The sequence below is a fragment of the Lutra lutra genome, chromosome 5 (assembly GCF_902655055.1).
Source record: "Lutra lutra chromosome 5, mLutLut1.2, whole genome shotgun sequence".
NCBI classification, from domain to species: domain Eukaryota; kingdom Metazoa; phylum Chordata; class Mammalia; order Carnivora; family Mustelidae; genus Lutra; species Lutra lutra.
The window spans coordinates 12,693,617-12,718,676 of NC_062282.1; the positions used below are offsets into that span (position 1 = coordinate 12,693,617).

Consider the following 25,060-nt stretch of genomic DNA (forward strand, 5'->3'; position numbering starts at 1 on the left):
AATGAATTTTATTGTTTCTTTAAGGTAGGACATAGCTGTGTTATCTAGGCAAGATGACTCTCTCAAGAAACAAGAAATCTCTGGCTTGTTTCATTCAGACTAGGTTTATGTAAACACAGTGTGCCAATCACCCAGATAATCCAGGTCTGCTTTAGTCAGGATATGCTGACTGTTGTAACAAAAACACCTGAAATATCAGTGGCTTAATATAGTAAAAGCTTATTGCTTTATGACATCATAGACCATTGTGTTGTTTAGACATTTGGGAACCCAGGCTTTGTTCATTGTGATCAACACATGACCTCCAAAATTGTCACAAAATAAGAAGAGATAATCGTGAGGTTGCAGGGGAGTTTATTGCCAGGTGTAATGAGGCCTCTGTCATGTGTGTCCACACTATTGGACACATTCCATCATGTGATCTTACTTAAGGTTAACGCAAAGGAGGACCGGAGAGAGACCTTACTGTGTCTTTGTGAGGGAAATAAGACAGGTTGAGTGAATATAGGACACATGTCACTACCACTTCCGCTACCACATCCTACACAAAATTGACTTTTTATTTTTAATGACAGAGAATGGCACTTGCATACTCTTATTTTGGCATCTAAGTGAAATATTGCTTTTAAGTTTTCTTCTAAGAAGCCTCCTCACTATTTTCCTTTTAGGGCACACTGTTGTGAAACCTTTCCATCCAGCTGAGAAAATCCAATTGTATTTATCAGGGAGTAGATGATGCCCAAGAACATGATAACATATTTCCTGGACAGAATCCCCAGATGGCTCTTGGTTAAGAGGAAAGCTATTTAATAACTACATGTTTGTGTAGGTTACAACTTCACTGATGGATACAGTCTGTTACCCCTGCCTTCCAGCTTCAGAAGTGTTTATGTCTGATTGGAAACTCTTCAGCTTGTATCAGACACTGGAAAAACACTTTGCTGTCTGAGATTTTCTATTGGTTGAAGATGGTAGTAAAAGAAATTTGGAGCATTTGGAATCCCCTGGCCTCATTTTTCAGATCTGGGGCTTTAGGCAATGTCCGGTCATAATAAATAAACTGTAGCCCTAATTATCTTTCCTGTAATGTTTACGAAGGCCAAGGACAGGTTGTAAATAGAATAAGAGAGCAAAATGAAAAGGGAAGCTATTATTACAGATAGTGCTTACTCATTTGAAATGTTAGGAAGTTTCTGTTTCAAATGTAGAATTATCCATTGATTCAGGAGCACCTAGAAGTAGACTTTGGAGCCCTTAAATTTGTCTTTTGTTGTTCTTGAAGCCCTTACCTCGCAAGTAATGGTTTATTGTTATTTTTAATTAACCAGCTAAAAAGTGTGTCCATGTATAGCGCTGTACCAAGACACTTTGGGGTATAGTGACTTTTTTTCCAAGAATTTATTTTTGTGAGAGAGAGAGAAAGAGAGCATGAGCAGGAGAGTGGGTAGAGACAGAGGGAGAAATGGACTCCCAGCTGAGCAGGGAGCCCGAAGCAGGACTCGATCCGAGGACCCGGGGTTCATGACCTGAGCTGAAGCCAGACGCCTAACCGACGGAGCCACCCAGGTACCCTGGGTATTGTGGCCTTGTACCAGAAGTGTATGTGATAGTGTGGCTGGGTTCTGCCAGAGTTGAACAACTTCAGGGATCCACCCAACCCTGCCAGGGTCACACCCTCTGTCACCTTTGGGCTCTGCGACAATTCCCACCTAAAGCTTCCAGTAAAACTGCATCTGACCCGGGTCTCATGGGAGATTCCCCCTTTAAGAAGATCTAAACCGTGTGTTCTGGGACACCACAAAGAGGGTGGAAATGTTAATGTATTTCAGAAGGAAAGAAATTTCACAGCAATGGGCTTCTCAAAGCGTATTTATAGAAGGACAGCCATAATGATGACGTGGAACATACCCCCATAAAAGCATAGGAAGTGGGAGACATGGCTTTTAAGAGGGTTAAGTAGTTTCAGACTTAGAACAATTTTCTTTCTCCTCAATAATGGCCCAGGTTAGAGAAGAAACTCAACACAAAATTTTACCAAAACCCTCACTTCTGACCATTTCCTTGAAGTCCATCATTTCCTCCAACTTCCTCCCACATATTTGGACCCCTTCACTTCCTTAAATTGCAGTTTCCTCATATGGAAAACAAAGACCCCGTAGTGCCTCCCAAGGGCTATCTACAAAGTAAAATTTAAGAACACAAAGCCCTGTTAAAGTTTGAAGTGACGAAAAGTTAACAAAAATACTTTGATAATTCTCCCACATTGAGAAAATTTAGACAATTTTTAATATAGTTCACATTTTTAATCGAGATGTAACATTAGATGTGTTTCAGGTGCACAAGAAAACAATTCTCAATATATGCCTATGATATCAAGTTAAATGATGGCAAGATACCATTGGTCCATGCTGCCCCTGCCCTCACCCATCCCTCCTCTCCTCCATCTGTTCATTTCCCACGTTTTCTCGTTGTTGAGAGAGTCCTCATAAATCTTTGTATTAACTTATGGGGCTGCATGAATGAATCAGCCTAAGCACCTGCTCTCAGTGAATTTATGGTCTGGGAAGGAAGGCAAGGGAATGCTATTATAATATGATACATGCTAGGAGGAAGATATATGCAAAATAGCATAAAGAAGAGGTACATGGTTCATTCGCCTGGGTGGGTGTGGTTCAGGTCATGGTGGCCGATTTGGGTGTTAGAGGATAAATAGAAGAATTCCAGCAGACAGAAGGAGATTTTCTAAGAGTCAATGATGGGCCAACATGCTAGGCAGGAAGATGGCCCGAAAGATGTCCATGTCTTACTCTCCACAACCCTTGATGTGTCATCTTACATGGCAAAGGGGACTTAGCTGATGTGGTTAAGGATCTTGAGATGAAGATATTACCCTGGATTATCTGATAGATAATCAGGACTATAGAATCATACGAGTCCTTATAAGAGGGAGGCAGAGGCTCACAGTCTGAGAAAGAGATTTAAGGAAGGATCAATTGTCAGAATTACAGAGAGACTAGAAGTTGCAATGCTGCTGGCTTTGCAGATGGAGGAAGGAGCCATAAGCCAGCACATGCCAGTGGCCTCAAGAAGCTGAACGTGTCAAGGAAACGGGTTCTGCTCTAGAGCCCTCCGTCAGGAACACGACTCTGTCAATGCCTTGATGTTAGCACTGTAAGACCCATTTTGGACTTCAAACCTCTGGAACTAGAAGATAAACCTGTGTTGCTTTAAGCCACTAAGTTTGTAGCTACTTGTTACAACAGCAATGGGAAACAAATACATTTTAATAGGAGCTCTGGCTCCAGCAAGAGCCGTCGATCCCTGGTGTCTTCGCACAGTAAAAAAGCCACCAACTCAGGGTTTGTATCTGTGGAGGACACTGTGAATGAGTGAGAAAGCTGGAGACTAACTGGGGATGTTCAGCATGAAAAGGATCCTAGGAAGGTGTACGGAAAGTATCTGTTAGCTGGAGGGAACCCATGGAAGCACTGCCAATGAGGAGTGCTAGGACATTTCTTTTTCTCAGCTGTTTCAAAGTACTTTTGTTTCAAAAGAGTTTTTTTTTTTTTTTTTAAATTTTGTGGAGTAAAGAGACTATTGATAATGTGGGTTGAATGAAATCAGTTCGTAATGGAAGAAGAACACTTGATTGGAAGGAATGGATTGTAGTTTTCCCCATTGCCAGACAAGCTACCAAACCTCAGGAAAGTCAGTTCCTTTCCCTGGTGCTCAGGCTCCTCGTTGTGCAGATAAGGAAGCTGCGTGGGATGGACTCACCTCCTCCTGAGGACGCTGCGTGGGATGGACTCACCTCCTCCCCAGCCCTAACATTCTGTCCTTCAGTGTTGATGTCATGCCGTCTGTGAAAGTCAATAGCATCTGTGCATAGAAGTCACAAAGCTGTACCCCGTGTGGATGCGGGACGGTCTTGTTCACTGCAGTGTCTGACCCTTCGCTCACAGCATGGTGCCCGCAGTAGTGAGTGTGGAGAATGAATGAGCACGGTGACTTGCGTGCTTGCCAGAAAGTTAAAAAGGAACAGGAAGATCCTTCTGTTCCAAAACACATTACATCGACAACATAATAAATGTGTTAAATTCATAATGTATTCAATTTAAAATTAATTACAATGTGATGTCAACAGATATGTGAGAGTGAAGACAGAAAGGCCGGTGTACTGTTGTTGGAGAGAAATTTGATTAAATTCTTTCCTATTTGTAGTGCTAAATATTTCTCTGAATAAAGAGATTTTTTTAAATCTGGTTGTGATGTTTTATAAGATCCTACCTTACCCAGCACTTTACCGGGTAGCGGTATCTGCCTAGGCAGAAGTAGATTTCCCATAATGACAAAAACCTTACTCATGAGTACGAACAGATAATAAAAATAATGAATGCACTTGGGGAAACCATTTTCAAGTTTTTAATTATGTTCATTTTGTGAATATTAGCTGGGATGCAGTTTTGCACATGACATGAAATGCCTAACATGTACAGATGCATCTGGCCTGTGTTTTCTGGATTTGGATATAGGGAGGACAAGAAAAGTATTTGGAAGCAGCTGGCGGCATCTCAACTGAGTGGTGGTTGTGGTGGGTGGTTCTCAAGATGAAATTAAGGAGGACAAAATCATAGCATCTCCAAGCACACAGTGAGAATGAATTTACCCTGAAGGCCTGGAATGAGTATTTCAGGGAAAAGGATTGGAATGTAGTATAGTTCCGATGCCAAGAAGTAATACATGGGGAGGGGGAGGGGAAGAGAATATTTCATTTATTCTGCAGGGCTGGCGAAATACAGGCTGGATATTTTTGGAAGGCTACAGAGCAAAGTGAAGGCTCTTAAGACTATCATACCAGGGTCCAAATCCAAATCCCAACTATGCTATTGGCCATACCTATGACCTTGGCCGCTTCACTCTACCACTCTGTACCTTGGTGTCCTTGTTTAATCTAGGGTGACAGTGTCTCCTTCACATGTTGTTCCGAGGATTCAATGAAAGAATATGTGTGTAGAGCTTAGCATGATGCCTGGCACAACGGAAACACTCAGTATACTCAGTAAATGTTATTATTATCATGGCATATTCTGGTTTAGACCTTACCGTGTCTTATCATGATCTCATCTTAGATCTGAAGTCATTTACCTGGTATTCAAGTTAGGCAGCTGAGAGCAGAGCAGATGTGCAAATGCACAAAACCATACCAGGAAAAAAAAGTTTTTAACAATGGCCCTCTTGGACTGTTTGCTAAAGAACAGTGACCAGATGGTGTGTGGTTTTTTAGGAACGCCCCTATGAGGGGGTGATGGACTCAATGTAACAAAACATAGTATTGGACACTAGCTCCAAATGCAACCAGTTAGCTGTCTGAATGGCTTTGTTGACTGGGTCACTCCAAGTACTTTGAAGACCTGGGCAATTTCACATAGACTTGTCCTGCCCTTGATGTGCAGGTAAGATCAACTTCGTTGAGGTCCCTCAGGAGCATAAAGAACAAAGTTTATCTTTTTGTTATGTTATCCATTGCACATTCAGATTTAGAAAGCCCCATGGTGGACAGAGCCAGTGCATTTACATAATGAACTATTATTTGATAAATTGATATCTTCTACGAGCACAATGAATAGGCTGATACCAAACCCAACCACACCTCCATGGTCCCTCTGTCTGAACCACCCCATCTTGTTCCTGCTTCACTTGTGTGCTTTTTTTCTCCCAACCTCTCCCTGTGTAGCAATGAACAATATTAACCACCAGGGATATAATTTTAATTGCTGCATTTTATCCAAGACTTAAACATACAGAAACCCCAATTTATATCATTTTCAATGTAATTTAGAAGGTGAAATTGAGTTTTTTGGACATGTATCTTTAGTTACTGGATTTTTAATAGCTTGGAAGTGCAGTGATGCTTGAAAATGTGCATTTTTGGAAGGGAAAACTTTAGGAAATTGTGACCTACTTAACTTTTAATTGATTGAACTGTTGAGCCAAGAAGCATGGTGACCACCCACTGGGCTTCAAGCATGGTGTCATGATTGTCAGACTCCAGTTCTAATTAAATGAAGACAATCTTTGGGCCAGAGAAATTCTAAAATCATCATATGGGTTTAGTATCTGTGTGGTGTACCAAGTAAGCCTGTCCTTATGTCTGAACTCAGAGTCTGGCAGGTTGTGTAACTCACCTCTTTGTTGAGTGAATTAGAATACCACACTATCTGCTTCCGTGATAAAATTTTCTCCTGCCCCCATTAAAAGCATACAAGAGAAAACATTAGAGGGACTCACACTCCAAGGCCAACCTGGATTAGAATAGGTGACTGTAATAATAACAGAACCCCTTTACAGGAAACCCTATATTTGGAAAATCATCAGAAATAAATCCACATGGCTGATTAGAATTCAAAAGCTCTGGAATATAACTACTGCTTTTTCCTTTTCAGACTTCTGAGGTTAACTCCTGCTCTCCTGATATCAATCTTAGTGGATCCAAATTGTGGCAGCAGAAAAAGACATTCAGAGTCCAGAAGCCTGGCATGGGAGCAGCCAGAGCTCATTCCCCACTTAGAGCTGCCCCCTGTTCTTCTCCAGCCTTCACTCTCCATGAGAGAGGCCTGCAGTTTTTGTTTTTACTAATTAATACTAATTCTAAATGCATTTAATGCAGTGTGATGGATAATCATTTCATAGAACTGTAGGACCTTCTGTTTTTGATGTGATAGTGATATTGTTGACCTGGGGCAGTGGTTCTAAACTGGTGTAGCACCACTCAGGGCAGCATTTGGGTCAGAGTTGTGAACATACATTTGGTTATCATAATGATTAGAGGATAGCTACTAAAGTTCAGGTTGAGAAGGAAAGGGACACCAGTAACCTGCAATGCATAGGAGAGTTATGTACAAGCAAGACAATGAAGAAATGTTTGTTAGATTTTTGGACATTCATGTAAGTGAAAAAAAATTGTTAGTAATTATTTGGATCTAGGACCAAACTCCCATGTCTTTGTGAACATGAAATTTTTTGTTGTGTGTACGTATGTGTGCAGAATACATATGTATCTACATATGTATCAAATTTTCCAAGAATGAAACTACTATAGACAATTGAGGGAGGGTAGGATTCTGATTCAGAATGTTCCCAAGAGCTGTTCACGGTTTCAGGTACTCCATCTCAGTGGCCGTGCTGTTTGAGGGATGGCAGGCACCGAGTCCTAACTCTTGGCCCTGCATTTGTAGCCATATTGCTGCTCCAAAAGTGCAGGGTTCTCATCCTTGACAATGCTTTTGGTCTACATAATTTGGTCTACATGATTCTTCCCTGTGGAGTCATTCTGTGTGTTGTAGGATGTTTCCCAGCATCCCCAGTCTCTACCCTCTAGATGCCAGTTACACACCTTCCATGTGACAACCTAGAATGCCTCTAGACATTGCCAGATATCTCTGGGGTTGGGGATTATATGTAGACTTGCCTCTGGCTGGGAGCCACTGGTGGGAACCAATAGTTTTCTGCCCTTTTCACTCTTTTCATTGTAAGGAAAATCATTTTTTTTTAAATATTTTTACACAGATGAGCTAAGTAAAGAAGCGTTTCTTTAGAAAAGAAGTGTTGCTTTCCATCTTTTGAATTATATAATTACTTTAAATAACCAGCTTTGTGGGTTTAATCAAAACCCAATTCATTTAAAATAAATTCAGTAATAATACACAGCTAAGAAACTGTCCCTCTGATCAGTGATTAAAGTAAATATACTTTGTTCTTCAAATCTGACCAGGTGATACCGAGGGATTGGAAGCCATCCTGAGGAGTTACTACTGGGTCCCTTCAACACAAGGGCTGTGGGAGCTCCCTCTATCATTATAACTGTAGGAAAGGAGAAGAGTTTGGAGGAGAATGTGTTTTCTGTGCATGGAGTGTTATCAGAGAGTCTGCAGTTATTGGCCTGCTTCTAGAATTTAAGGGAAGGATGCCTCCTCATCTCTACTTAGAATACTCGATTTTAATTTTCAAAAGTGGGACATTTCCTCTGGGCAACATGCCCTTTTCCATCCTTCTCCTTACCAAATATTCCTAGCTACTCATGTCACCCTTTTCCTGCACTAGGTCCCCATGATGACAGTACAGGGGGACAACGGCCCTCTTTTATTGTCTGTGTGGAGCCACTGGAATGCACACCGCCCTCTGGGGCAGGGTTTCCCAACTGCCTTTCTTCAGGACATCATACAGCAGACACACCAAGGGTTAGTCTAGCATCAGGTGGAATGACTCACTGGGGAGCATCATCAAGTGACAATATATATTTCTACAGGGAAATTCATAAACCCACCTGATGTTTTCTGTAGCTGTAACCAATAGGGAGGACTGACTAATTTCCATATTCTGGCCTTTTTCTTGTAAAACTCTAAACGTGCTTATTCCAGTTGCTTCTCTAAGGCCAGTGACTCGGGCCTCCCTAAAATGCTAAATCTGCTGGTGTTTTGTTCCTTCTTCTGTCATCCCATTCTTGTCATAGGTGGCCCATGGTATTTGGTCTCCTCTGGTGGGTTTGCCTGTTCCTTTGGGTGTTACTTCTGTGGAACCCCAGAAGGCTCTAGGTGCTGCTCATTACGCTTCAGTAGTGGAAATTTTGTTCTACCCACTGTCTTCCTTTGAGCGCATTTAAGCTGCAAGCAGCCAGGCAGGGGAGGTGAGCTCTTCGAGGCTAGCTGTGTTAGGATTTACAATTGAGTCTTAAGATTTCTGACAGGTGTGTTTGTTGGTTTAATTCTCTTAGAATGAGCCAGGGAAACCTAAAGAATTCCTTATTATTCCATCATCATCTGGGACGATGTCAGTAGAGACAAGGTAAGTCTGAGACGCCAATGGCATCTTGAAGGAGGATGCAGATCCCGTGGGATTCCCCACACTGCTGAGTTTGGATTATAAAAGCAGTGTTCACTGAAAGATGGGAGGCTTGGGTTTCTGGCAAACAGCTGAGAGCCCGTGAGGCCAATGTAAGATTGCACAGGACTTGTGTTCTGGAAGTGTCTGTGGCAGCTTTGGCAGAGGTGGTTCTGGCTGGGTTGGTGGGAGCACCAGAGCATTTGAACAAGAGGAACAGTGTGGGCCCTTGGGTTCAGGTGCCTAGATGGGAATCCTGGTTTTCCTCCCTTTCATAAGTGAGAGAACCTACAAAATACTTCTCCTCTCTGTGCCTCAGTTTCTGTATCTGTAGAATGAAGATAATAGGAGTATTTCCTCCACGGAGATGAGAATTAACTGAGTTAATTAATTCAAATACTTAGAATTCTGTTTGGTGCCCAATAATTGTAAATATTATCCCTTGTTATTAGCAAGAAATGGCAAGTCTACAAGGAGTGTATCTTCCTCCATCAAGGTGATGTCCCCATTTCCATTTTCCCGACTTACATACCAACATCTGCAAAGGACCTTCCTTTATCTCTCTACGCTATTTTTAAAGAGCCATATGTCCATTTGTTTTCCTTCTCTCTCCATGTCTCTTTCTTTGATAAATATCCTGGCATCGTGAAACCCATTCTTCTCTACTCTTGGGGTTAACTGGGGCAGCTAGTTAAGTTTCTGACCCCCTTTCTTCTGAGAACAGACTTTTGCCCCCGGCCAAAGAACTGGGGACCTGATCCAGGCCTGACCAAGAGGACCCGTCCGCTGCAAGGAGAGATGTTCAGGGTCTGTGCCTGTGACATCAAGGTCAGAGTCCTTCTAGAAGCTGCTGTACACACATTAAGCTAAGCACCTGTTCTCTTCTGCCAGAGTAGCTAAGTTGGTCCTGCCAGCCTCAAGTTTCCTGTCAGTAGAGAGAGCAAGTAAAGCTGACTGCAGGCTTGAAAACAGGCAGAGAATGGGGAGCGGGGAGTCTGGGGCACTGTGGGAGTGCCCAGCTCCTGCCTCCTTTCTTCACTCACTACCCCTTCCTCCCCCGAGCCCATGCATTCCCTTCTAGCTTAGTCAGGTTTGGGCTATACCCGTGGGGTTCACTGAATGGATCTGAAGGCCAGAACTCAAAAACAAAAATGAAACAAAACAAAACAAAACAAAACAAAAACAACTAAGAAAGCTAACAAGCTCTATGAGGGCTGGGCAGTGGTGAGGTCTTCTGCATCTTTATGATGCCAGGGCCTTATGGAGCCCTTGGCTGGGGCAAAGGAACCACTGGGAGCCCTGGGAAAAGCAGAAGTTCATGTGTCAGAGCCAAGACTGACTTCTTGTGGGGCTTACGTTGGGAAAACATTGGGACCGGAAAGTGTCTCCTTGTCTCCTATGAGAAGGGCCTCCTGGAGTTCTCACCTGGAACCCATCAGTAGCAGTGAATTCCATGAAGGGTGGGATTTACTGGCAGCCCAAAGCTGTCTGGTCATTGCCCTTCTCTCACTCCCACAGATACAAGTTCCCCTAGTGCCTGGGAGCTCTTTTCCTATAGGGAGTATCAGATGGGATACATATCCCCTTATTCCCCAGCTTCCTTTTCACTTGCTGTTTAAAAATATCCCTCCCTGGGGTGCTTGGGTGGCTCAGTCTATTAAGCATCTGCCTTCAGCTCAGGTCATGATCCTAGGATCCTGGGATTGACCCCCACAGTGGGCTCCCGGCTCAACTGGGAGTTGGCTTCTCCCCCTCACTGCCCCTCCACCCCACCTGGTGCTGTCTCTCACTCTCTATCTCAAGTAACTAAATGAAATCTTTAAAAAAAAAAAAAAACCCTCTCCTTTGTTATGTCTAAGGCTTCACACCTTTCTTTTGTTTTAGCCTTGCATAACTAGTAACACAGTGGGATAGTTTTTAACCCTAGTGCTAACACAGATGGGGACCCTGATGCTCAAAGTCCCTCAGTGGGGCAATCCTGGGTTAAATGCCAGGCCTCCCCCTGTCCCCAGCCCGACACAGGCACGGAGGTCAGGATAATGCGGACGTAGGAGTGGCATTCATTTAAATGCTCTGTCTGCTTTATATATTTTTCTAGAAAGTGTTTTAAGACTTTAAATAGACTTTCTAGGTCAGCTTCTAGGAGCCCAAGAGATCATCGTTTCCCAAATAACTACAGCCTGCCCTTGAAGAACAGACCTGGGACAAAGGAGCATAAGCCAAGCATCCTCTGTCATTTTGACACCTTTATTAACGTACCATGGTAAGGAATGAAATAATCTATTCATACATGTTTTAGCTAAGTCTGGAATATACATTTTAAGGCCAAAGGAGGGGAAGGGGTTGAGTGGGAAAACAAAACAAAACAAAACAAAAAGCTAAAGGGAACCAAAAAAAAAAAAAAATCTGGATGGACTTTACAACCATAAATGGTAAAACTAACCCCGTTCCACTGCCAGCTACGAGAACAGCCGAGTAAGGTTTTGATTTACAGGAACAGCTCAGCAAGGGCCTTGTAGAGAGCTTCATGCCTGCTATAAAAATGTGATTAGCTATAAAACAGGGAGATTTAACAAGAGAATTTAAGTATAGGCAACAGACCTGCTCAAAAATAAACAAAAACAGAAAATTGCTGCCTGCATGTCTAACTCAATTCCACAAAGACTGTAAGGGGATGAGGAGAATTCCTTTTCGGGCTTGTCATATAATTAATAACTTTTTACTTTGAGAGTCGAAAGAAAGAAGGAGGAAAGATGACCTTGAACGTCACTTTCAAAGACTTCAGCCTGCCTTTCATCTGCAGCTCTTCCACGGGACGCTTGCGTGGTCCTAATGCACGAAGAGGGTCCTCCCACAGAACGACCTTCTCTGTTCAGAGCCTCCCTAAGACCCAGGCTGGGGGGAACTAGAAGTCGGTGAGAGCATCTGGGGCCTTGGGAGGAGAGAGGGTTTAAAGCTGTGAGCTCCTCAGCCTCAGAACTCCCTCCAGCCTTTCCCTTGCTTTGTGGCAAGTCTGCCTGGCTGGGCTGTGAAGGTCTTTGGCCAGAGGTTGAATCATTTTCCCATGATGGTCCTCTTGAGAACAAGTGCTCCTCCTTAGGTAGTCTGAAGGGGTCCGATGGTAGAGGGATGGGAATATTTAGTAAAAATCCTGGCCCACCTAGGTCAGGCACTGGGATGATTTTTTTGTAATTAATCATAGCAGCTGTGATCTATAGATTTCTCACTGTGTGTCGGTCACTGTGCAAAGTGCTTTACATGGCTTATCTCCGTGCCTCCTAAGAAACACTCTGAAGTCATTTTTATTGTCTCTGCTTCACAGATGTGGAAACCCTATTCAGAGAGATTATCACACAATATGTAAAAGTTAGAGCTGGGCTTCAACCTGGCCCGTGAATCCAGAAATCGAGTGACTAACCTCTGTTCCAGAAGAGTGACGGTGTTATGAAGGGCTCTGTTCTGCTGTTTCTGGCTGTTGCTTTCTCTGTCCTGAGGAATACCAGGTCTGCTTCCATTCTTGGCTGAAGCCTGAGCAACAGCAGGTCAGAAGCCCTTGGAAGATCTGTTTCTTTGTCCAGAGAGGCATGCCTGCTGAGTCCTCTGGCCGCCCAGGAGGCTTGCTGTCCTACGTGCCTGTCTTGCTTATCCTTGTCCTCCTGATTGTGTTTGGCCCAAAACTCTTGGTGTCTGGGAGTAAAACCCTGCTTTCCTGGGATGCGTGTGGCATGCTGTGGCTCACTGTGGTTTCAGGTTCTTCTGTCATTCCATTAATACTTTTACTGCCCAGAAATAATGTAAGCCTAATTTAATATCTTTAAACATTAAATGATCATGGTCATGGATGAAAGTTGTAGTTGTTTTTGTAGACATCAGTTTTCTCTCCATACTATTATACACTGGACTTGAACAAGAGGAAAGGGATGATTTAGAAATTGAAGGGTTTCCGGACACATCCTAGAATTTAAAATAAATAAAACCGTGATGAGATCTGGTTTTGTTCTCAATTACTCCTTAGACTATAAGTTAAACCTCCACCTCAGTTCTCGTTAAGACTATCCTGTGTGGGCCCGTGTATACAGACTCCGTCTTATCTTATAATCATACCGTGCAACCATCTCCAGCTTCATTAGGATATTGCTTATTATAAGTGTTCACCGTTACTGGTATTTTGAAGGAGCTTTCTATTACATGACTGTTCTATCTACCTTAATCTAGCTTTATAACCAGAGCAGATTTTTAACCCCCAAATGGCGTTAGTACCAGTTTGCCTCAGAAGAAGATCTGGATTAATTGTAAAATGGGCATTGAGAGCCCATGAAATGATTCCCCTCTTGCTGGAAGCACACGCTTCTCTCAGGGCCGTTCATGGGACAAATGCCAATTTCAGCTCAGGCGTTCCTTTTTTGGAGGTCTTTTCTCACATCTTGTGTAGCATAAGTGCCCTACTTAGACCTTTTCCAATGATACCTCTGTGCTTTTATCATAACAAATTCACCCTCATCATGTAAATTTATCTCTTAAGGTTCTTTTAATTTTTTAAATAAAAAAGTGAGTAGAGTTGATACACAAGGTTACACTAGTTTCAGATGTATAATATATAGATTATATAATATAATCACTTCATGATTTATAGCACCATCATTTAGTAGGTGATCAATAACTATTTCTGTTGAGTGAGGGAATGCAAGGCTTTTACAAAAACTAGGGGCAGAAAAGAGAAGTTTGCTGGTAACTCCGTGTCAGACAGATTATAGGAAGTTCTGTGAGCTGTCGGCATTGTGACATCCAGGTCTGTGTGAGTGTGAGATCATGTCCTCTTGGGGACCAGAGTGATTTGCAGGGGCATTTAATAATATATCTGCTGGGTGCTGAGGAATAGATCCTCTCTGGCTGGGTGCAGACCGACAGAAGAAGAATGCCAGGATAAAGGGATGACAGAATTCCAAGGTCTAGAAAGTCTCAGAGCAGGATACATATTCAACAAGAGAATGTGAGGGGAAGATAGAGACTTATGTGAGAAAACTAAGAGAATAATCCATCTTGATGACACATTTTGAAGGGACTTAAATGTCTGCCCAAGGAGTTATACTTAATTTTGAAAGCAATTGGAGACCAAATGTAGGGTTTTGAGCCAAAGAATGATAAGATTGAAGAAGTGCCATGAGATTAATATGACCATAGTATGTAGGACATCTAAGGATAATAAGAAGTTAAATGGGCAGAAAAATCTCCTAACAGTCTATTTTAACATTGTAAGTTCAAGGTAAGGAGACATAAATTGGGAGCGGGTAGAGTGGAGACAGAATGCTAGAGGTGACATAGACATTTTTCTTAAGAGTTGGCAGACCATCTATGCACACAAGACTTAATTAAACTATCAAAGGAACTCATTTGCTTCTCTCCCTTGTACATTTTAAAGACATGCCTGAAAAGCAAAACTGTGAAGTTCTGTCTTTTTCTTTTCCCTGTAGTGTGTTTAAATACAAGCAAAGAAATCAGCTCTCAACTTGAAAGCCAATGCTGTTTGGATTTTACCAAAACCAACCAGCATCCTAAAGCAGAGAACTGAAGAAATGCTGTTTTCCAACATCAACAAGGAGTTCAAACTCTTATTTTAGAGGGAAATCTGATGGTGATTCACAACCCTTAGAGTAATGTGGGAAGCTGCAATGTGAAAGCTAACGGTTTCTTCCTGATTTTTAATGTGTCTTCCAGAAGTAGAGACACATGAAATTTAAGCATAAGACAAACAGAAAGCAATAGAAAGAAAGTGTTTTTAGAAAAATCACCAAAAGGCAGATGATTTGTAATTAAAAAGAAATAACTGATGGTTACCTTTCATTTATATGAAAGCACAACAGGATCCAGAACATGGTAGAGTCAGGACATGTTCTAGCCCTGTAGCTATTACCTAATCCAAATCATGTCTTTAATCTCAAGTACTAAGCTGTATACAAGTTAGTGCTTAAGCACAAGTGTTTTTGGGGAGCACGTTGACAAAGATTTCATAGTTGATCCAAGGAGTCATGGTGCCTAAAAAGCTTAAGAACTATAGAGCCAAGGGCACCTGGTTGGCTCAGTGGGTTAAGCCTCTGCCTTCGGCTCAGGTCATGGTCTCAGAGTCCTGGGATCAAGCCCCACATTGGGCTCTCTGCTCAGCAGGGAGCCTCCTACCCACCCCCCCTGCCTGCCTCTCTCCCTACTTGTGATCTCTCTCTCCCTGTCAAATAAATAAATAAAATCTTTTAAAAAACAAAACAAAACTATAGAGCCAGAGTAGTGATGGTCAGAGCTAATCTCTTTGATTTTTACCAGTCAGCAGTGCAATGAGCAAAATAAAGATGGTGTGCCATATTTTCTGTAAATACAGAAGACTATATTTTATTCCCAATTTTCATTTAAAACAGAAATGATACATTTTAGTGGACACCTTAAGTTATCTCCAATTAAAAGGAGATTTTCTCTTTCTCTTTCTCTTTCTCTATAAGATCCACAGAGCTCAAACGTGTTTGTTATACAGTGACTCACAAATAGCATGATTGAGTTCAGTTACTTCTGCAAGAATCTGGACTAAAAGTGTAAGATTATTTTCCATAACAAAGGTTAAAATCAAAGCATTGCTTGAATAATACTCAATTAACTCTAAATTAAATTAATCGCGAAACCCTATTCTTTCAGAGTTTGCAAACTAATTATAATTGCTGCAGTAGTCTAGACTTCTCTTAAGTTTGAATCTTGCATCCGACCTGCCAGAGACTCTGACACACAAGGTCATAGATGGAACTCAGGAAAGTGCATTTTTTAAATTAAATGCTTCTCAGCTGGGTCTGAGGTTGGTGTCCTCAGAGTGCATCTAGATTGTCACTAGATGAGAAGGTAAATGTAGTATTCCAGGTGAGAGAAAACAAGTATCTGGGTCTGCGTGTTGTTTGATAGGAATGATCCAGTGGATGGATGGTAGATAACCCCAGTTGAAGGTCTTCTTCCATCATTTCTTCCCTTAAACCTTTTCCTTTTGTGACATTGGCAGGTATGTTAGTTTCTGGAGTGGCCCTAAACTAAATGGCTTTACACAACAAACGTTTATTTTCTCACAGTTCTAGAGACTGGAAGTCCAAATTTAAGGTGTCAGCGGGGCATGTCCCTCTCTCAGACTGGCTAGAATGCTTCTTTGTCATTTTTCTAGCTTCTGGTGGAGGCCATCAATCTTTGACTGGGGGGTGGGGGGTGGGGCATTGATTCCAGTCTCTGCCTCTGTCCACCATGATATTCTCCCTGTGCCTCTTTCCTCCTCCTAGGACGACACTGGCCAAGGTGGATTAAGAGCTCATTCTGCTCCAGTGTGGCCTCATCTTTACTAAGTCAGTTACATCCACAACAATCCTATTGCCCAATCATTGGTCATAATCTGAGATACTGCCCATTAGGACTTCAACATACATTTTTTGCAAGACATGACTTAACCTTTAAAAGAGGTAGGGAGGGGGCACCTGGGTGGCTCAGTGGATTAAGCTGCTGCCTTCGGCTCAGGTCATGATCTCAGGGTCCTGGGATCGAGTCCCACGTCGGGCTCTCTGCTCAGCAGGGTGCCTGCTTCCCTCTCTCTCTCTCTGCCTGCCTCTCCGTCTACTTGTGATCTCTCTCTGTCAAATAAATAAATAAAATCTTTAAAAAAAAAAAAAAAAAAAAAAAAAAAAAAGAGGTAGGGAGGACACATGGCTAGAATAAGTCAGGGATTCCCAAATCAGAGTCCTGAAGTGGTCTAACATGACCATCTAGTATCTTCACAAACAAGCTAATGTCACAGGTTCCTTTAACCTGAGCTCCAGATTCCAACTTAGTAAATATAAGATTGTGTCTTTGAACTTGTTCCTGCTCTGCAGAATCTTCGCCTAAAACATCTTCTTAATTATGTTTTACTGAATGCACTGCATAAATGATAAATTATGACTCTATAAAACTTTGGTAATAGCCACATATAACTATGTATAATATCTTCACCTCACATCACTACCACACGTTTGTCTGTCTTGGCAGGAGCAGGGAAGCAGTGTTCACAGATTACTCTTGTTTAATTGATCATTCCATGCTTTTAAGGAAAAGGAAAGCTCCTCCTAAGAATGATCTTTTATAAAATTAAGCACCAGTTTCTCAATGTTTTTATTTTTCTACTCTTTTAATTATCAACAGGATTATGAAAATTGGGCCATTCACCCCCAATATGACTGCTTTCTTTTCATTAGTAGTGGCAAAAGCTCTTCTTGAAGTGGAACCAATTATAAATATGAGTCCACCCAAGCCTCTAAGGACTTCAGGAGGCCATGCATTTGATCAAAATGGCATGTTTAACAATCATCCTTTCAAGATAGAATACAGATAAAATACAGAGAAACTGAAGCCAAAAGCACTCTGTTGCAGCCGCACTCAATAATACATACATTGTTAATCCCTGGCTGTTTCAAAGTAATTGCAGGCTTCTCCATGGAACCAATTTTCTGATCTTGGAGACTAAGATAATTCAAATTGCATGTCCTTAAGTATAATAAGTGGAGTCTGCCAGTGGTTGCTTATAGGAGCTGATCTTGCTGGAGGAAAGAATTGGACCTTCGTGCATCTTACAGGCTGTAGTTTTGTATGGAGCTTTTTCCTCTGCAAGAGGAGTCATGCTGGTCTAAGAAGTAACAAGTGTATCTCGGAATCACTGAGTTGCATTGTCGAGTGGAATTTATCATTTTAATAATGCAGTTTGCTGTTTCACGTAACACATTTTGAAAAAACAAATGTGGTTTATTCTTGAATAACTTGTAGTCAGTTCATAGTTTCCTTTGAGTATTTTTAGTTACGTTTGCATTCCAATGGGACTTTTTCCTCTATAGTGCCATTGTTACTGGTCTGCATTTAGTTTGCAAAATCCCCTCTGGTGTTTCTGCGTCCCTGGTAATGTTGCATATCACGTGAGGTACAGATTGTTCATGATTCCTTGCATAAGTCTGGTACATAAAATATTTTGCCTAAATTATTATTTCATAGAAAGTATTTTTTAGTATGAATTAGCCAAATATTTCCATCAATTTCTATATGCCACATGGAGATCTAGATTTAGGGAAGAGTATGACTGAAGGCACACACTGCCTGTTAACTTTGCTCAGGGCCAAACTGGAAAAACAATTAGACAAAAACTGTCTCTATGGATATCTTTTTGCTTTCATCTTATCTTCACTGAGACTGAAACCTTGATTTCCAGATTCTTAGCAAAGGGTTGCATTGTCTTGATAAATCTACTATTCTTTGTGTCTCTGGCTCAAAAGTTATCAAAGAGAAGCAGAAAAATCCAAGCCGAAATCACACTCCAAGTAGTCCAAAGTGTATCTAGGACATTCCACATAAATATTCAAGCTTTGTGGGAAAACAGTGGCGTTAGGCAAATGGTGGTACGTATAGTTGAGTCTCACGTTCAGCAGCTGGTCATCCCCATGTCGTTGGGTTTGTTGTCCTTGGGCCACAGCCCATCTTCATTGTTAGGCTTCATTTTTTTTTCCTTTGTATTAATGAATTGATTCTGAAATATTTTTCAAACATTTACTGCTTGCACTCACTTGGATTAAACAATTTAAGAGAAACTTTCAGTTTAATTGAGAAGACCGACCTATGGGGAAAAAATTGTCGACATTGAAACAGACATGATAAGTGATATGAAGTCCCACAAGAACCAAACGTAATAAGAATATGTAAGGAAGACCATAACGAGAAAGCCACAGGAAGGAAGATGCTCCTGGTGAAATGGACAATTAATCTGGATAAGGAGTACTGCTGATCTTTATGATATTCATTGGCCACATATTTAAGTAAGCATTTCTATGTACTGGGCATTGTGCTAGCAATGACTAGAACATGGTTTTTGCCCTAAAGACTCAACAAGTAGAGCGAAGACAGCCAAGTAAAGGAAGAATCATGACACTGGGGAAATGCTGCCTCAGAGAACTGGCAGCTGTGTTACGGAGCAGAGAGGAAGGGGGTGCCCGGAGAAGTAAATACTAAGAGGCTCTCTCGTGTGTAAAGCCCACTCAAATGAGCTCAAGTAAAGTGGGGTCATTGAGAGACATGAGGAATTCTCACAGAAACAAAATGCAAGGAGAATCTGGAACTGGGCATCAGGCAGGCCCTCTGTATGTCTGTCTCTTTGTCTCTAAGTGATCTGGTCTTTTTATGCTTCTTTCTATATACGCTTTGTCTAATATGGAGTCACTGGTATTTTACTGAACAAAGTATTTTTTTCAATAGATCTTCCTCTTCTTTGTTTAAATTGCCTGTAGTCATCTTCAAGGTTGCATTTTGTGGTTAACAAATTGGAAATCATTGACATTTCCAATTGACTCTTGTCTATAGGTTCTTGTAATTGAGAAAATACTCTTTACAGTTGCTGAGGAACCTACTAAGTTTGAAGCAAATTCTGCTGGTGGGAGCTTATTTTTAATTCTAACTTTTAGTATCTAACTCTAAGTATTTCAGCCAGAATATTTTCACAGTTTATTTACAATGTTAGAAAAATTTTTTGAAGATTTCATTTATTTATCTGACAGAGAGAGAGAGAGAGAGAGAGAGAATCACAAGCAGGCAGAGAGAGAGGGGGAAGCAGGCTCCCCGCTGAACAGAGAGCCCAATGCGGGGCTAGATCCCAGGACCCTGAGACCATGACCTGAGCTGAAGGCAGAGGCTTAACACACTGAGCCACCCAGGTGCCCCTTATAATGTCAAAATTTTAAAGTAAGTTTACACTTCCACGATAATGTCAGATATTTCACCTTCAAAAGAATGAATTTCCAAAATTTACTTTGAGTCTATGAATTGGATGATGAAAACCAGAGTATTGTTGGAATTAACTTTATTTTTCCCAGGAAGCATCTACTGATATTGACATAAAATTTGCATCATTGAACTTTGTGGGAAGTTCTTCTGCTAATGGAACCAAAATATTGACTGTTACTACTTCACGTTTTGTATATGCATACTACAACTTGAAACTGAGAATAAGCAAAATTAATTCAGCAAATTGTTGGTTGATCTCAATGGAAAGTGCTGGCTCATGGTCTAATTTGAAAATTCACCTTTCATAGCTACAGATGTTAAACTGTCTATTTTAGGTACAGTCTTCCTAAAATAACGTCTAACTTTTGACAGTACTTGTTGATCCTTCTTTCACAGATCAAGAGACGTGGATTTCATGAGGCCAGAAAAGTTTGGTAGGTGGTGAGGTCGGAAGCTAGATGACCAAAAAGAGGTGTTAATATTGAAGGGTGTGGCCCCATTGGTTCAAAAGTGTTGTGTTGGACTTTTAATTTTAATAATGTAATTTTTAGAATAATGCAGTGTCCAATTCAGTCTCCTATGTGAAATAGCCTTACTGTCACTGGAAAAGTACACCATAAAGACATGCAGTAACAAATACAATTATTATTCCGCCATGACACAAGGATAAGGCCAGCCTGCCATGTACAGAGCAGACCAACAAGGTCACACTTGGGTAGCACCAGATTCTTGTTTCTGAGCTTCAGCCTTGAGTTGTAGGCTGGCATAGAGCCAGATATCTGCTTCCTCTGTTGCCCCAGGTGGTTCCCGCAAAGTGTGATGGGACACTGACCTTTAGTATAGGGCAGCCAGATGAGGAGGGTAGCAGCTCTTCCTGGAAGTGTGAAGAGGTTACCTTTCAAGTCAGCAAAGTTCAATTTTGCTTGTGCTGCTCATTAACATGGTGACTTGGGGAAATTCTTTGGTCTCTCAAGATGTCTGTTCTCTCATTTATAAGATGAGGAATTGGCACAATGGCCCCTCTAACTTTGATATTCAAAGACCCCAGGGTCTATAATTCATGGTAGAACTTTTCCCTTCCCTCCTTTCTCCTCCCTTCCCCTCTTCTTTTCCTCTCCTCTCCTCTTCCTCCCTTCCTCTTTCCTTCCTTTCTTTTCCTTCCTTCCTTCCTCTTTCTTCCTCCCTCCCTCCCTCTTTCTTTCTTTCTTTCTTTCTTTCTTTCTTTCTTTCTTTCTTTCTTTCTTTCTTTGTGTATGTGAGTGTATTATTGACTTTATAGTCCATTTGCTTTGACCTTTGAATATAAGACAATTCTTTGAGGTAAAAGAAAGTTTTCTAAGATTATTCAGGTAGAACCTTACCATTTGACACAGGGCTTCTGAAAGACAATTACAGGAAGCCCTGATGCAGAACCCAAGTGGTGATATCAAATCCAAGAATTAGATTCAAATCCTGTGAGCGTCCCATCTCCTGTCTGTAGTATCCTTGTCAAGACATACAGCATTTCTTCTGTTTCGTAGTTGGGGTTAAATTCTGCTGGAGGCTAGACTGCGTGTTTTTATTTATTTTTTTTAAATGCAGAATGCTCTTTGTCATTTGACAGTGCAACATACTAAACTATTTAAAATACTTTGTGAGTGAAATCACGAGTCTGAGATGTGGTGTGTGTTGCTCAAGCACGTGAAGGGCAGGGCTCAGGCTGGGAAGTCTCCTTTGTCTTACCTCCTTTCTTAACCCCGGGCGTGCTTTTCTTCTCTCTCTCTTGAATCCCAGTAATTATCATAGACATAAAGCAGATTTCAATGCATAGACAGTTCATTCAGATTGGTGGGTTGCATTAGTCAAAAAATTATTTGGGCAATTTTTATCTGGTTTAAGTGGGTTAGAATGACGGTGCCCAGAACTATGGGGCTGCCTTCTCCTCTGATTTTGTATTCTGTCAATTCTCTGTGATTCAAAGAAGCATTGCATTGAATTTTCATCAATTCATACTTCTTTTCCTTCTTCAAAACTTCACATTGTTTTGAAGTCAATAGTACAAAGCAGTAATAATCCAGGACTGCAGGGGAAAATTATCTCAAGACAGTTGTATTTTTTTTTTAAGATTTTATTTATTTATTTGACAGAGAGAGATCACAAGTAGATGGAGAGGCAGGCAGAGAGAGATAGAGGGAAGCAGGCTCCCTGCTGAGCAGAGAGCCCGATGCGGGACTGGATCCCAGGACCCTGAGATCATGACCTGAGCCGAAGGCAACGGCCTAACCTACTTAGCCACGCAGGCGCCCAAGACAGTTGTATTTTAATTGTCCAATTAATGACATAAGTAATTGTCCTCAATATTCAAAGTAGGAAAATAATATAAGCAAGAATCTGCCCCCCAACAATTTTGACATCTTTGGATTTTTGTTTGTTTGTTTTTTAATAAATCTTTGAGTGTCTCTAGATTCCAGACAGATTATCAGGTAATGGAAAGTCAATAGCGAACACAATACTATTGATATAAGATAGATGCAGGTCTTTCCCCAAATTAAACTCATAATCAAATGGGGAAAACAGTCAAAAAACAATAATTAAAAATGTTATTTTCTGGGGGCACCTGGGTGGCTCCATTGGTTGAGCATCCAACTGTTGATTTCAGGTCATGTGATCTCAGGGTTGTGGGATCAAGCCCCACATCGGGCTGCTCAGCATGGAGTCTGCCAGAGATTTTCCCTCCCTCTTTCAATGCCTTTTCCACGTCTCTCATGTGCTCTCTCTCTTTCTAAATAAATAATATTTTTTAAAAATGTTATTCCCCCCTCCCAAAAAAGGCACATTGAGTTACAGAATAACAGAGAAGATTACTCAAAATAGGAATGAACTACAAAAATGGAACATTTAAGCTGAACTTGGAGGATAAGATGGAACCAGCTCTGTGAAGACCATTCCAGGCAAACAAAGTGTATGTGCAAAGGCCCTGGGGCCTCAAAGCAGTATGGAACTCAGTTACCAAGAGAACTGTTCCAGATGGTGGTAAACAAAGAGGCAGGTACTGAAAGTTTTAGCTCAAGGGAACACGGTAAGCCAGTGTACCTTGAGGTACTTGCTATAATGCCATTTTAAAACATTCATTCTTGTTCAGATGTGGAGAATGGATTGCAGTACTCAAAACAGAAGGAGGGATTTGCTTTAACAATTCTCTGAAAAAAAAAAATGATAACCAACTTGCTCCTGAGTTAGCAGCAGTGAAGAACACCAGGTATGGAAGGACTTGAGGTAGAATGAAAGAATTTGCTATTAGAAAAAAGCAGGGGAGGGGCGCCTGGGTGGCTCAGTGGGTTAAGCCGCTGCCTTCGGCTCAGGTCATGATCTCAGGGTCCTGGGATCAAGCCCCGCATCCGGCTCTCTGCTCAGCAGGGAGCCTGCTTCCCTCTCTCTCTACCTGCCTCTCTGACTGCTTGTGATCTCTCTCTGTCAAAAAAAAAAAAAAAAAAAAAAAAAAGCAGGGGAGTGTTCAGGGGAATGCAGGAAAGATGGAGTACTCCTAGGTTTCTGATTAAAACCGTGGGTAGACAGAGGTGCTCTTGACCAACGGGGAAATACCAGTGCAAGGAAGCAAATCTGGGGTGAGAAGAAGGCACGGATTTAGTGGTGAGCAGGTTAAGTGTGAGATGTCTGCCATACAAACTCAGAGGTATCAGGTAGCAGGAGGGAACCAGGTGTGAGAGTATGCATCTCAGAGGAGAAGTCTGAGCTCACGACATAAAGGTGAGAACCCTCAGCATGTTGAGGGCATGATGACGGCAAACTAGCTGGACATATTAAAATTCATGCCTTCAGTTTACATAACATGTACCTGGAATGGTGAACTACTGTAAATGCTTTTCATCCCCCATTATTTTGCCTACCTGTACTTTCTCAGCCTGGTCCTGTACTTTCTTTACTTGCCACAGTACCCTTATCCTCACATTTGCCCTCCTTGACCTTGACTCCATTCTTTGTTCTCTCTCACACCTGCCCTACTTTATCCTGTCATCTCTCACATCTCCAACTGTAGCCCATGGTCCCTCCAACCTCCTGAGTTGGTGTCTCTACCATTTGCTTCTCAACCTTTGGACCTTTACTGTCTGCTGTATAATGGTGGTTCATAAATAGTAGTGGCCTGATGGTATTTGTTAAATAATGACAATATTCTTATGTTCTGTGAGTCTTTTAAGGTGAAGCTCTTTTTCCAATATCATGACATGAAAGGTCTTCAGTAAAAATGAGGCTCAAATCCTACAAAAAGGAGGGGGAAGAGGGAGAAAAGGAAGAGGATCATTGGTTATGGGGCATTTGTAAAGCAGGTTGCAATTTGTATATGAATTGAGCTTGAAATTTTTTTTCATGAGTCATCTTACCAAATTTTTCAAATAATACTATGAATTAGAAACATTTCCTCTACCATGAAGATAAGATACTAGATGATCAGGCTTCTCTGTAACAGTGGAACTCCCTCAGCACCATGAATACCCGGGGAAGTACAGAATTTGATACATTACAAAGTCTTCATCTATAGGTATTGATTAATGAAGTTTGTCCTTCAATATATCCAAAGGTTTTGAGACACATCATTGCACAATACTGCCTGTGACTACTCATTTTAACTGGTTACACCGTCATTCCTACGTGTCTGTTGATCGTTTATCCACATCCTTGCCTCCTTCCTGGGTTGGATGTAGAGGTCCTGAGACCTTATTTTTCTCTCAAATTACCATCCCAGTCTGATGAGTGTTTAAAAAAAAAGTCAATTTACAATAATAGTTTTTAATCATTTATAAGCATGTTGGATTATAGATGACAGATATTCAGGTGTTTATTCCAGAAAGTAAAATCTACTAATAATCCAGTTCAAATATTTTACCTATTCACAGATCTGGAAAAGAACAGTATATGCAAATTATGCAAACATTTTTAATATTCTTTATTACGTGCTTAAAATCAGAATGAATTCTCCTTTAAGGTATACATTTAATATTTGAGCAGGGATTGCATCTGTTAGTTAATATTTTTGCTACATTAAAAAGGCAAATATCATGATAATTTTTTCTAGACTAGATAACTCTCCCTGTGCACATTTATCATCGTAAGCATCTCTCATTTTTACTAAAGAAATTTTGTAGTATGTTTGGAAAAGTCTAAAGGATAGAGACCTACTTTTTCTAAACCAAACATATTTATTTATTTATTTATTTATTTTAAGATTTTATTTATTTATTTGACAGAGAGAGATCACAAGTAGACGGAGAGGCAGGCAGAGAGAGAGAGAGAGAGACAGGGGGAAGCAGGCTCCCTGCTGAGCAGAGAGCCCGATGCGGGACTCGATCCCAGGACCTTGAGATCATGACCTGAGCCGAAG

General features: G+C 41.3%; 1 protein-coding gene across 1 annotated transcript in view; it reads left to right on the forward strand.

The window, feature by feature from the left end:
- The window catches only part of FBXL7 (F-box and leucine rich repeat protein 7), a 375,455-nt gene that overhangs the window by 150,189 nt on the left and 200,206 nt on the right, over window positions 1–25,060 (forward strand). The window lies entirely within an intron of this gene.